Here is a 14,572-nt window from a genome sequence, read left to right on the forward strand (position 1 = left end):
ATTTTCTAGCCCTATAATTATAAATGCCTGTGGGTGAAACAACAGCCAAGAGTGTGCAGAATAAGTATATAGTCTTTTAAATAAGTCGAGCAATTAAAAAAAAAAAAAACAATCCCATTGTTGCCATGTCTCACTGGATAAAATCTCTAATGAGGGCAATAAACAAGGAATGAAGATAAAGATTTTGCATTTCGATCCAAGTAAAGGGTCGAACACCAAAGAGATCCTTATAAAACGTCATTTTATTCAGTTAAATTTAAAACATAAGAATGTCACAATAGGGGACACTAAAATCAGACTGAAAGGGTGTGCAGTAAGCCAATGTATTCAATTGATCGATATACCAGTGCAAAAAATACAAAAGGTTCCTCAATATTCAAATCAATTAGATTATTACATGATTATTACATAGAATTATTCACATAGATATTGCAGTTGCTGATTTTCAATAATGATGTAATCAAAATCTGCCATAATATTTATATTTTCTAACCGTAAATTGATAAATCCGTATTCTTAGCAGCCCTAAATTGATCCACCATTCAATATTATTAACAGAAAATAGTCTGTCTACCACATGCCCCCGGAAGAAGCTGATGGCGAAACGCGCGTCGGGGTGAGGGGACGCTAAACAGACCTTGGGCAGCAGAGCCATCACGAACACTACATCATCAGGTATCCAATGCACAGCACTTTGCACTTTATTTAAATGTGTTCCCATATCTATCCATAACTTGCTGGGCACCACAGCTTATATATATCTGGTTGGGAAGAGATATATATTAATACAATGCACCCAGAAGGCTTTTGGTAGACAATGCACCCAGCAGGCTTTTTATTATGTTTTAAATTTAACTGAATAAAATGATGTTTTATAAGGATCTCTTCAGTGTTCGACCCTTTACTTGGATCGAAATGTAAAATATCTATTGTTGAAGTGCCTATAAGTAACTTATTTTGGACATTTTCATAAGAATGAAGATAAAGAGACTCGAGGGGCAATTGGTTCTCATGTCCATTGGTCCGGCTGTCTTTAAAAAAACCACATTGGCTTGGACTAATCCCACTGAATGACCATATTCTTTCCCCATGGGAACACTATTCAGACAACACAGGGTGAGGGTGCCACACTTAGGTAAGAAATTATTGGGTCACCAACAGTTAACAACATATATTACATTTATAGTAAGGGCACAAGTTGGTGCAAATGACAGAGTCTCACACTTCTGCTGGCTCACCGGGGATTAGAATCTCTGCAACTTCTGGGCATCCAGGGACAGCTATCCCAACCAGCTGCATACCGCTTCTGGTGGGCACCCAGAGAGAGGAGGTAGCGTCTGAAAGCTGAGCAAGCACGGAGAGGTATGTGGCCAGGTGACCTGATTGTCCCAACCTGGGTTATGCAAATGACTTTGTTGGCTCATTGTTGGCCAGTGCAGCACATCTATATTCAACCAGCTGGAACCATGGTACCTGGGCTGACATCCTGTAGAATCACATCAGTGAGTGGAGTAAGGCCTTTTATAATGCTCAGCTTCCATTACAAGGCATTGTCCCTCAGGATTGGGTGGAGGTAGTCATGGCTGTCCCATCATTGTTCGAATGTTCAATTGGTCTGAATAATTGTCCTCCAAGTATTGCTGACTAGTACACCATAGGGGGCTGATGCAATAGGTAATCAGCAGGAATTCTGCAAATTAACATACAAAAAGGGACATTGGAAGGAGTCACATGAAACAATGGCTCATGTCCCTTGATTTACTAAACAAAGAAATAGAATGCCTGATATGATTAACTCCTTTACTTCCCAAGGCTGTTTGCACTTTCATAAGCATGCCAAATTTTACAATTCTGACGAGTGTCAATTTATGTGGTAATAACTCTGGAACTCTTCAACGTATCCCAATGATTCTGAGAATGTTTTTTTTTGTGACATATTGTACTTCTCGCCCTCCGAGGAAGCACTGATAGTGAAACGCACATTGGAGCTCTCTTTCCACGCCTGGCTGGTAGGTTGACACTGCTATTATTACCTTATTTATGTTCTCTCCCCTTTATCTATTTGGACATTTATATACCTTCATGTTAGAGGTTATAGCTGGTAGCAGTGGACTTTGCATAAAACTTGGCTGAGTTGAATCTGGCTCCTGTCATCACATTGCATTGATTTGATTTACTTACTTGTATTGCACTTGAGCTCTTTTTTGAGCCATGTTGTAGCCTTAAATTGGACTATCCACTATTGCCCCATTACCTCTTTTTACATTGCCTTCATCGACCAATTCTCCACCTGGCTCCTTCACTTTCTCTCTGCTGACATCCCCACCATCATCATGGGTGACTTTAATATCCCTACTGACACCCGCCAGCCAGCAGCCTCCAAGCTACTGGCCCTTACTTCATCCTTTGGACTCACCAAGTGGTCCTCCACAGCCACCCACACAGACGGACATACACTAGACCTCATCTTCACCCGCCTCTGTTCCTTATCTAATCTCGCAACCTCTCCCTTCCCCCTATCTGACCACCATCTACTCACCTTCTTATCCTTGTCCTCCTCACCTGCCCCCCATGTCCAGCCATTACCACATCCACGCAGAAACCTTGCACATCTAGACATTCACAGACTCTCAGACTCTCTCCTACCCCTGTCCTCCATATCTTCACTCCACAACACGGACAGCGCCAACGCGTTCTATAACTCCACTCTCACATCAGACATAGACTCAGTCGCCCCTCTCATGCATGGCAAAGTGCGACGAACCAATAGGCAACCTTGGCATAACAATCTCACAAAAAACTTGCGACGTTGGAAGAAAACACGCCTGCCAGATGACTTCACAGCTTTCAAACAAGCTACATTTGACTTCAAATTAGCCCTCACCTCCGCTAAACAGACTTATTTCACTAAAATTGTATCTTCACTATCCTACAACCCAAAACAACTGTTCAGCACATTTAACTCTCTCCTCCGCCCACCACTGTCTCCCCCAACTCCCCTCATCTCCTCCGAGGTCTTTGCCACCTACTTCAAAAACAAGATCGACCAAACAAGGCAAACCCTTTTTATAACTCTACCCTCACATCAGCCATAGACACAGTCACCTCTCTCATGCATGGCACAGTGCGAAGAACCAATAGGCAACCTTGGCATAACAATCTCACAAAAAAACTTCGACAAGCATCTAGGGTTGCGGAGCAGCGTTGGAAGAAAACACGCCTGCCAGACGACTTCACTGCTTTCAAACAAGCTACATTAGCCCTCACCTCCGCTAAACAGACCTATTTCACTAACCTTGTATCTTCACTATCCTACAACCCAAAACAACTATTCAGCACATTTACCTCCCTCCTCCACGACTGTCACCTCCAACTCCCCTCATCTCTTCCGAGGACTTTGCCACCTACTTCAAAAACAAGATCGACCAAACAAGGCAACCTAACTGTTCCACGTCCCCAACCACTCCATATACCAGACCTCTGCCCTTCCCTAATAACCTCCCTCTCCAACATCACTGAAGGAGAGCTTACTCGCCTCTTCTCCAAATCACACCTCACCACCTGTGCACTTGACCCCATCCCCTCCCACTTGCTCCCCAACCTCACTAACATGCTCATTCCAGCCCTAACCCATCTCTTCAACCTATCGCTATCTTCTGGTATTTTCCCCTCTGCCTTCAAACATGCCACCATCACACCCATCCTCAAAAAAACTAACCTTGACCCAACTGCTATGCCCAGCTACTGCCCCATATCACTGCTCCCGTTTGCTTCAAAACTCCTTGAACAGCATGTCTATGCTCAAATTTCCACCCACCTCTCGTCTAACTCTCTCCTTGACAACCTCCAATCTGGCTTCCGCCCTAACCACTCCACTGAAACTGCCCTGACAAAAATTACTAATGACTTACTCACAGCCAAAGCTAACAGACAGTTCTCCATCCTCCTCCTTCTTGACCTGTCCTCTGCTTTTGACACAGTCGATCACTGCCTACTGATACAGATTCTTTCTTCCCTTGGCATCAAAGACCTTGCCCTGTCCTGGATTGCCTCATACCTTTCCGACTGCACATTTAGCGTTTCCCACTCCCACACTACCTCCTTATCCCACCCTCTCTCTGTTGGAGTCCCTCAAGGCTCTGTCCTAGGGCCCCTACTTTTTTCCATCTATACCCTTGGTCTAGGGCAACTCATAAAGTCCCATGGCTTCCAGTACCACCTGTATGCGGACGACACTCAGATCTACCTCTCTGGCTCAGATGTCGCTTCTCTTATGTCCAGAATCCCGGTGTTTCTGTCAGCCATATCCTCCTTCTTCACCTCTCGCTTCCTAAAACTCAATGTAGACAAAACCAAACTCATCATCTTTCCCCCATCTCACGTATCCCCCCTACCTGATTTATCTATTATGGTAAACGGCATCACGTTTTCTCCCGCACCTGAAATCCGCTGCCTCGGGGTAACTCTCGACTCTGCCTTGTCCTTCAAACCACACGTTCAAACTCTTGCCATCTCCTGTCGCCTCCAACGCAAAAATATTGCCAGAATCCGTCCCTTCCTAACCCCACAATCTACTAAGACTCTTGTGCATGCCCTTATCCTCTCCCGCCTCGACTACTGCAACACCCTCCTCTGTGGCCTCCCCGCTAACTCTCTTGCACCACTCCAGTCTGTCCTCAACTCTGCTGCCCGGCTAATCCACCTCTCTTCTCGCTACTCCCCTGCTTCTCCCCTTTGCAAATCCCTCCACTGGCTCCCAATTCCCCAACGAATCCAGTTCAAACTACTAACACTGATCTACAAAGCCATCCACAACCTGTCCCCTCCCTATATCTCTGAACTAATCTCCCAATACCTTCCTCACATAATCTCCGATCCTCCCAAGACCTCCTACTCTCCACCACACTTATTCGGTCCTCACACAACCGCCTCCAAGATTTCTCCCGAATATCCCCCATCCTCTGGAATTCCATGCCTCAACACGTCTGACTATCCACCACCCTCGGATCCTTCAGACGGAACCTGAAAACCCATCTCTTCAAGAAAGCCTACAGCCTGCAATAACCATTCTGCCGCCTCGCCATCGCCAGAGCAGCCGGCCTCACCACCGCCAGAGCTGGTGCACCTCCGACCTTCTGTCTCTTCCCCACTATCCCATAGAATGTAAGTCTGCAAGGACAGGGTCTTCTCCCCTCTGTACCAGTCTGTCACTGTAAACTCGATTACTGTAAACGATATTTATAACCCTGTATGTAACCCCTTTCTCATGTACAGCACCATGGAATTAATGGTGCTATATAAATAAATAATAATAATAATAATAATAATAATAATATGATCTATAGTATTCTGATGGATTTTTCTTGCTACTTGTGTTTTTGTAGCGCCCCCACTGCCGCAGGGCCGAGGGGTACCCGGTACCGGGCCTCTGAGTCTCTGCTCTGGGGTTGTCACGGTGGCTAGACCCGGTCCGTGACCCTGCTGAGGGGTGTACAGTGATAGATGTAGATGGTGATGTTGCGGTGCAGTGTAGGTTGTAGTAAATAACGAGGACACCAGGTTGCAGTCTCTTTACCTCTTTACTGAAGATCTCTGGGTCCTCAGTCCGGAATCCAGATAACCAGGCTGCGCAAGTCCGGCCGGTCCAATGGCACCTCCAGAGTTCTCTTAACAGGTGGAAATCTGTGCCTTCCTTCTAGCGCTAGGTGTTGCGGTCCTTCCCTGCTGTGCTTACGGAAAGTCCCCACAACTGTTGTGTCCGTTTCTTAAGTTCCCTCACAACTCGATTAGATGATGTTCTGCTAATCCTCCGTCCCTCCCTGATGTTGCGGTTAGGACGGCACCCGTATGACGGGTAGGCTCGGAGCTCTTCCGGGACCCTAGAGTCGCCCCACTCCACAAGTTGCCCCCCAAGACTGCATAGGTGATTTGGGTGAGACAGCCCGCCTTAGACTGACTGTCCTGCCGTTGGTTTAGAGTATTGCCTGAAGCTGAATATTGAAATACTCCCTCGGCGTTCCGGCCGCCGGTTTTGCACCTCAGTAGGAGGTTGCCTCGGTCTCACAGCACGACTCCTACTGGTATTCTCCTTCTTGCTTTGATCTCGTTTCTCACTCAGCACAATCTATCTCGCTTCTAATCCTTCCTTGGGCACCGCCGCTATGCTGAGCAGGCACGGTCCCGTTACATTCCTTCTTGTAGCCAGGCCTCTGTCAGGATCCCACCCCTGACAGGGACCCTACCGAATCTTCTCCCACAACACCCTCTGCCACAAGGTGTTGCCTGGTTCCAACCCAGTCAGCTTTCTGAACTAACTTCCTGCCTGACCCCCAGTTTACCCACAATGGTGGGGAGTGGCCTAATGAATAGAACCCTTAGCTCCCCCTGGAGGCCCGGCTGTGAAATGTATTGGTGTCTGTGATACCTGGTCAGATGAACTCCTTCAGTGCCATCAGACGTACCATAGCTCCCCTTAGAGCTTCCCTTTATGGGAGGTGAGGACACTTGAACGTTACAAACATGGTTAAATACTTTTAAATAGCTTTTCGATAAATAACTCTCTTTACCCAACCGGGTATTCTACTAAGTGCAAACATTTTTTTTTTTTTAAACATTAATTCAACGTTGCCTTTAAGGATGTACACTCTGAATCCACTAAAGACCTTCTTATAACACACTATAAGGCAATTAACTTCATTCCCCTTCTTTAAATCTGCAGGACCGCCTGTCCTAACGGCTCCAGACGTACTGCCTCTCCGTTCTTTACAGGACCGCCCCTTTCAGCCCGGGCCTACTGCCTTTTCAACTACTATACACAGTATAGAACATAACATTTACCTTCAGTTTGAAATCACTGAGCCATCTCTATCTGGCTCCTAAGAGGACTCACCACTAACCCCTACGGGTTCACTTCCTGTCCTCGTTCTTCCATCAACATTATCAAACACTTTTCACATTTAACTAGTTAGGTACATTTAACGTTTACATATCAACATTATTACTTTCTTTCTTCTAAGACATTATTGCCCTCTAGCGGTCTCAAGGCAATACCATTCCCAGAGGCAACGTGTGAACATCCCCTTTAAGAGGGGACCAAGTCTCTAAGGTAGCGCAGCTTCTTCAGCTACCAGTCCGTACACAGTAAGGACTCCGGTGCGGGTTCCAAGAACCGTATCTTCGCAAAAGAGTCCTTCTTGTATGTAAAACCAGTAAGGAACACCTTTAAGAAGGTGGAAACTATTTACAAGGAGTTTGTATCATGCACTGTTCATGATCCCAGCAGTTCTTTTCAACAGGAAACAAAAGGTAGAAAAACAACCAAAAAGCAATAGGGATCCCGGGTCAACAAAGGGATCCCTTTAAGAGCTAACCCTAGTCGGGTTTAAAGTAGCAAAAAGCAGGAAAACAAACAGTTAACTATTTACAATCTTCGGTTCTCCGAGGTTTAGTTGGACGGCTTCCAGGGCTGCACCTGGCACTTAACCCCTCTTGGCCTGGGAAAAGTGAGGTCCAGGGTTACACCCAGTGCTGGACAAACGCCGTTAATCCGTCCTTCTTGTACAGTTAAATCATGCGCTGCGATGGAGATCTGCGCAGCTTGAGTATGGGCATCTGCTGCAGCAGGGGTAGTGGCTGCTGCAAGATCAGTCACTGGAAACGGAGTCAGCAGCTGTGGCACTAGCAGTCACTGGAGTGGTGTCGGTCGTCAGGACAGGGTCGTCCTTCATATCTGCTTCAGATGCGGTCCCTCCGGTGCCGGGCTGCTCCGTCTGCGCTGGGGTCTGGAACGCTGGTTGCGGGGCCTTGTGCTGCGACGTTGTCATCTCTGCTTGCATCATCTCGCTTTCCGGCAGGGCCTTGCCTTCTGGCTTCGGAGCGCTGGAACTTCTTTCTTGCTCCGGACCAAGCGAGGCTGCCGACAGACTCTGGGGCGCTGCATTTTTATATTTCAACCTCGCCGGACGTGGCACTTAGGTGTCACTGTCCCTGTTATATAAATTTTTGTATGTATTTTAATGATCATCCTTATTTGAATTATTCATTATTAAAAGACAATATTTAAGTTTCCTCCCACATTCCAGTTTCCGGTTTCCTCCCACACTCCAAAGACATACTGATAGGGAATTGAGATTGTGAGGCCCAACAGGCACAGCGATGATAATGTGTGCAACCTGTAAAGCGCTGCGGAATATGTTAGCGCTATATAAAAATAAAGATTATTATTATTATAATAAGTAAATCTTGCTCTGAGACTCACTTTACTCTGTTTCAAATAATATTTCAAATTTAATGTGATAGAGCTATTATACTTACTGGCTGTCCCTTTGGTTAAATTCATGACAGTGATCACCTGCGACATTATACATAGGAGCTCTGTATATAGTGTCAGTGTACAGATAATACAGAGATCACCAGTGACATTATACACAGGAGCTCTGTATATAGTGTCAGTGTACAGGTAATACAGTGATCACCAGTGACATTATACACAGGAGCTCTGTATATAGTGTCAGTGTACAGGTAATACAGGGATCACCAGTGACATTATACACAGGAGCTCTGTATATGGTGTATAATGTACAGGTAATACAGGGATCACCAGTGACATTATACACAGGGACTCTGTATATAGTGTCAGTGTACAGGTAATACAGGGATCACCAGTGACATTATACACGGGAGCTCTGTATATAGAGTCAGTGTACAGGTAATACAAGGATCACCAGTGACATTATACACAGGAGCTCTGTATATACACTATGTGCAGAATTATTAGGCAAGTTGTATTTTGATCACATGATACTTTTTATACATGTTGTCCTACTCCAAGCTGTTAAGGCTTGAGAGCCAACTACCAATTAAGTAAATCAAGTGATGTGCATCTCTATAATGAGGAGGGGTGTTTTTTAATGACATCAAAACCCTATATAAGGTGTGCTTAATTATTAGGCAACTTCCTTTCCTTTGGCAAAATGGGTCAGAAGAGAGATTTGACGGGCTCTGAAAAGTCCAAAATTGTGAGATGTCTTGCAGACGGATGCAGCAGTCTTGAAATTTGCTAAACTTTTGAAGCGTGATCACCGAACAATCAAGCGTTTCATGGCAAATAGCCAACAGGGTCGCAAGAAGCGTGTTGGGCAAAAAAAGGCGCAAAATAACTGCCCATGAATTGAGGAAAATCAAGCGTGAAGCTGCCAAGATGCCATTTGCCACCAGTTTTGCCATATTTCAGAGCTGCAACGTTACTGGAGTAACAAAGTGCACAAGGTGTGCAATACTCAGGGACATGGCCAAGGTAAGGAAGGCTGAAAAACGACCACCTTTGTACAAGAAACATAAGATAAAACACCAAGACTGGGCCAAGAAATATCTTAAGACTGACTTTTATAAGGTTTTATGGACTGATGAAATGAGTGTGACTCTTGATGGGCCAGATGGATGGGCCAGAGGCTGGATCAGTAAAGGGCAGAGAGCTCCACTCCGACTCAGACACCAGCAAGATGGAGGTGGGGTACTGGTATGGGCTGGTATCATCAAAGATGAACTTGTGGGACCTTTTCGGGTTGAGGATGGAGTGAAGCTCAACTCCCAGACCTACTGCCAGTTTCTGGAAGACAACTTCTTCAAGCAGTGGTACAGGAAGAAGTCGGTATCGTTCAAGAAAAACATGGTTTTCATGCAGGACAATGCTCCATCACATGCTCCCAAGTTGGGAGTCCCAACTACTCCACAGCGTGGCTGGCCAGTGAAGGTCTCAAAGAAGAAAAAATAATGACATGGCCCCCTTGTTCACCTGATCTGAACCCCATAGAGAACCTGTGGTCCCTCATAAAATGTGAGATCTACAGGGAGGTAAAACAGTCCACCTCTCGGAACAGTGTCTTGGAGGCTGTGGTGGCTGCTGCACACAATGTTGATTGTAAACAGATCAAGCAACTGACAGAATCTATGGATGGAAGGCTGTTGAGTAGTTGTGAACTATGCTGCCTATTGGGTACCTGTGCTGCCTATTGACTACTATGCTGCCTATTGTGGACTATGGTGATTATTGGGGACATTTGCCTGCCTATTGTGGACATTTACCTGCCAATTGGGGATATTTACCTGCCTATTGGGGACCTGTGCTGCATATTGGGGACTATGCTGCCTATTGGGGACTATGCTGCCTATTGGGGACTTGTTCTGCCTATTGGGTACCTGTGCTACCTATTGAGGACTATGCTGCCTATTGGGGACTATGCTGCCTATTGGGGACATTTACCTGCCTATTCGGGACCTGTGCTGCATATTGGGGATTATGCTGCCTATTGGGTACTTGTGCTGCCTATTGGGGACTATGCTGCCAATTGGGGACTATGCTGCCTATTGGGGACATTTACCTGCATATTGAGGACTCTCGCACCACACCAGTCTGAGCCAGTCTGAGCCAATATGGGCACTGGTGAGGCTGAAAGGATTTTGACTGGCAAGTCAGCATTGATGGGCACTGGTCAGATGGTATTGATGGGCAGTGCAGTCTATATGTCTCTGTGTGGGCAATTTTATTGCTGGTGTATTGTTTTTGTAGCGCTGTACATATATTGGTATCTTACTAATAGCAATTTGGAATCCCTAGGAAACCATGACAACAAGAAAGAGAACAATTGCTTCACTTGTTACGACTAGCAGTGACAAATATGGAACTGGACATTGACCATCTCATTAGCCAAAAGCAGGCCCATAGTTCCCACTGAAATACCGGTAAGTTTGTTGATTTAACTTTACTTGTTCTTCATTTGAAATATTGTATTTGTTCCTGTTTTATTTATTTTTTTACTTCAAAATATGATTGGTGCAGTGTGCATAGGAATATGTTCATAGTTTTTTTTAAACTATTTTCCAGCCCTCCAATGGTCTGAGGGACTGTGAACTGGCCCCCTGTTTAAAACGTTTGTGGAACCCTGACCTAAGTGGAAATTCTTCTAGGTGACTGGTGAATTATTGGCGTTCTAATGGTTTATCATACTGACCGGTCATGAATTGGAAGGTATGAGATTATACCTGCAACATTCTACTGTTATGTTGTAATTCGGGTCTATGTTCTGCTGCTGTGATGCTGTAATTTCCCCCCAGGATCAATAAACTGTATCATATCGTATCGTAATCCCTTGGCTCTAGTCCTCGGAAACTCTGTTACATACAGCTGAAAGAATCAAGGACATATCATTATCTCTCGCAGGTGAGAATCTATAAGTGAGTCTGGTTATCGCTGACAACTTTATGGCATTATAAACAGTCTAAAAATCATTCCAATAACTGAGCCTTGATAAGTCAACTTTGCTTAGTCTTCATCCTTGAAATTTGCATAAGGATTAGTCTTTCATAAATTCCTGTTTCATAGTTTAATAATGAAGAAAAATGCCATGAAACTTTACTGTTACTTACACGTGATCTGCGGACCCTCCAAAAGTGTCAGGAACTATTTGTAAGGAAAAATCCTTGTGCACCTTGAGACTTTTATGTATAGGTTTTAATAAATTGTGATAAAGGTTATATTTTATATTAGTCGCTGATCAGTTCAATGACTTTCATTTTAGTTGTGGATTTTAATATCATATAACACAGGATCCACCATTAACAATAGGTGATGTCACAGCTCACCTCCTCCTCCTGTACAATGACTGATAACACCTCTATATACAGTAGATAACACAGGATCCACCAATAACAATAGGTGATGTCACAGCTCACCTCCTCCTCCTGTACAATGACTGATAACACCTCTGTATACAGTAGATAACACAGGATCCACCATTCACAATAGGTAATGTCACAGCTCACCTCTTCCTCCTGTACAATGACTGATAACACCTCTATATACAGTAGATAACACAGGATCCACCATTCACAATAGGTGATGTCACAGCTCACCTCCTCCTCCTGTACAATGACTGATAACACCTCTATAAACAGTAGATAACACAGGATCCACCATTCACAATAGGTGATGTCACAGCTCACCTCCTCATCCTCCTGTACAATGACTGATAACATCTCTATATACAGTAGATAACACAGGTTCCACCATTCACACTAGGTGATATCACAGCTCACCTCATCCTCCTGTACAATGACTGATAACACCTCTATATACAGTAGATAATGCAGGATCCACCATTCACAATAGGTTATGTCACAGCTCACTTCCTCCTCCTGTACAATGACTGATAACACCTCTAGATACAGTAGATAATGCAGGATCCACCATTCACAATAGGTGATGTCACTGCTCACTTCCTCCTGTACATTGACTGATAACACCTCTATTTACAGTAGATAATGCAGGATCCACCATTCACAATAGGTGATGTCACAGCTCACCTCCTCCTCCTGTACAATGACTAATAACACATCTATATACAGTAGATAACACAGGTTCCACCATTCACACTAGGTGATATCACAGCTCACCTCCTCCTCCTGTACAATGACTGATAACACCTCTATATACAGGTGATAACACAGGATTCACCATTAACAATAGCTGATGTCACAGCTCACCTCCTCCTCCTGTACAATGACTGATAACACCTGTTGTGAATTCCGTTCTCGGGCTCCCTCCTGTGGTCGTGAATGGTACTTTGGTGAGTTCTGCCTTGGACACCCTCTGGTGGCTTTAAGTGGAATTGCTGATCTTTGAGGTTGGCTTTCTCAGCTGCCCTCGTTTATTGCTGCTGCTGGCTTCCCTATTTAACTCTGCCCAGGTCGTTAGTTCATGCCAGCTGTCAATGTCTCAGTACTGGTTCAGATCTCTCTTGGATTTCTCAGATGACCTGTCTACTCCAGCAGAAGCTAAGTCCTCGCTAGTCCATTTGCTGTTCATTGGTTTTTGAATATATTTCTCAGTACATGCTATGTTTCTAGTCCAGCTTGCTATTATGATATTTCCTTGCTAGCTGGAAGCTCTGGGGGTGCAGAGCTGCACCTCCACACCGTGAGTCGGTGTGGAGGTATTTTTGCACACTCTGCGTGGTTTTTGTAGTTTTTAATACTGACCGCATAGTTCCCTTTCCTATCCTCTGTCTGTCTAGAGAAGATTCGGCCTCCTTTGCTAAAATCTGTTTCATTCCTGTGTTTGTTACTTCCTCTTAACTCACAGTCAATATTTGTGGGGGGCTACCTTTACTTTGTGGAATTTCTCTGAGGCAAGGTAGGCTGCTATTTCTATCTTTAGGGGTAGTTAGCTCTTAGGCTGTGAAGAGGCGTCTAGGGAGAGTTAGGTACGCTCCACGGCTATTTCTAGTGTGTGTGATAGTATTAGGGATTGCGGTCAGTAGAGTTACCACTTCCTCAGAGCTTGTCCCAGGTTTTTCCATTTTAACCATCAGGTCATTTCGGGTGCTCCTAACCACCAGGTCCATAACAGTACAGCTGGCCAACAAAGTGTTAATGCATCTCAAAAGATGGAAAAGAGAAGTTCTGAGTCAATATTTTTTTCTTTGCTGCTTGTTTTGTCTTTCTTTTCCCCTTAACCTCTGGGTGGTTCAGGACTCAGGTGTAGATATGGATATTCAGGGTTTGTCCTCTTGTGTGGATCAACTCGCTGTTAGGGTACAGAGTATTCAAGATTATGTAGTTCAGAATCCAATGTTAGAGCCTAGAATTCCAATCCCTGATTTGTTTTCTGGGGATAGATCTAAATTTTTGAATTTCAAAAATAATTGCAGACTGTTTCTTGCTCTGAAACCCTACTCTTCTGGTGACCCCATTCAGCAAGTAAAGATTGTTATTTCTTTGTTGCGTGGTGACCCGCAAGACTGGGCATTCTCCCTTGAGCCAGGAAATCCTGCATTGTTTAATGTAGATGCATTTTTTCTAGCGCTTGGATTGCTTTATGACGAACCTAATTCTGTGGATCAGGCAGAAAAGATCTTGCTGACTCTATGTCAGGGCCAGGATGAAGCAGAAGTATATTGCCAGAAGTTTAGAAAGTGGTCTGTGCTTACACAATGGAATGAGTGTGCCCTGGCAGCAATTTTCAGAAAGGGTCTTTCTGATGCCCTTAAAGATGTTATGGTGGGGTTCCCCACGCCTGCTGGTCTGAATGAATCAATGTCTTTTTCCATTCAGATTGATCGGCGTTTGCGCGAGCGCAAAGTTGTGCACCATTTGGCGGTGTCCTCTGAGCAAAGGCCTGAGCCTATGCAATGTGATAGGACTTTGACCAGAGCTGAACGGCAAGAACACAGACGTCAGAATGGGCTGTGTTTTTACTGTGGTGACTCTTCTCATGCTATCTCTGATTGTCCTAAGCGCACTAAGAGGTTCGCTAGGTCTGTCACCATTAGTACTGTGCAGCCTAAATTTCTCTTATCCGTTACTCTGATTTGCTCATTGTCGTCCTACTCTGTTATGGCATTTGTGGATTCGGGCGCTGCTCTGAATTTGATGGACTTGGAGTTTGCCAGGCATTGTGGTTTTTTCTTGGAGCCTTTGCAGATTCCTATTCCTTTAAGGGGGATTGATGCTACGCCATTGGCCAAGAATATACCACGATGAGGAAGGTGCTCACTATGAGGATATAAGGTGCTCA

General features: G+C 44.8%; 1 long non-coding RNA gene across 1 annotated transcript in view; it reads left to right on the forward strand.

Annotated features, from left to right (window-relative positions):
• LOC143770468 (uncharacterized) overlaps nt 1-10,873 on the forward strand; it is a 50,861-nt gene extending 39,988 nt beyond the window's left edge. Inside the window, exons 2-3 of the long non-coding RNA XR_013214637.1 lie at nt 559-675; nt 10,616-10,873. This is a non-coding gene — a long non-coding RNA (uncharacterized LOC143770468). The remainder of the gene's footprint in view (nt 1-558; nt 676-10,615) is intronic.
• The last annotated feature ends 3,699 nt before the right edge of the window (nt 10,874-14,572 follow it).

This window comes from Ranitomeya variabilis, chromosome 4, assembly GCF_051348905.1.
Source record: "Ranitomeya variabilis isolate aRanVar5 chromosome 4, aRanVar5.hap1, whole genome shotgun sequence".
NCBI lineage: Eukaryota > Metazoa > Chordata > Amphibia > Anura > Dendrobatidae > Ranitomeya > Ranitomeya variabilis.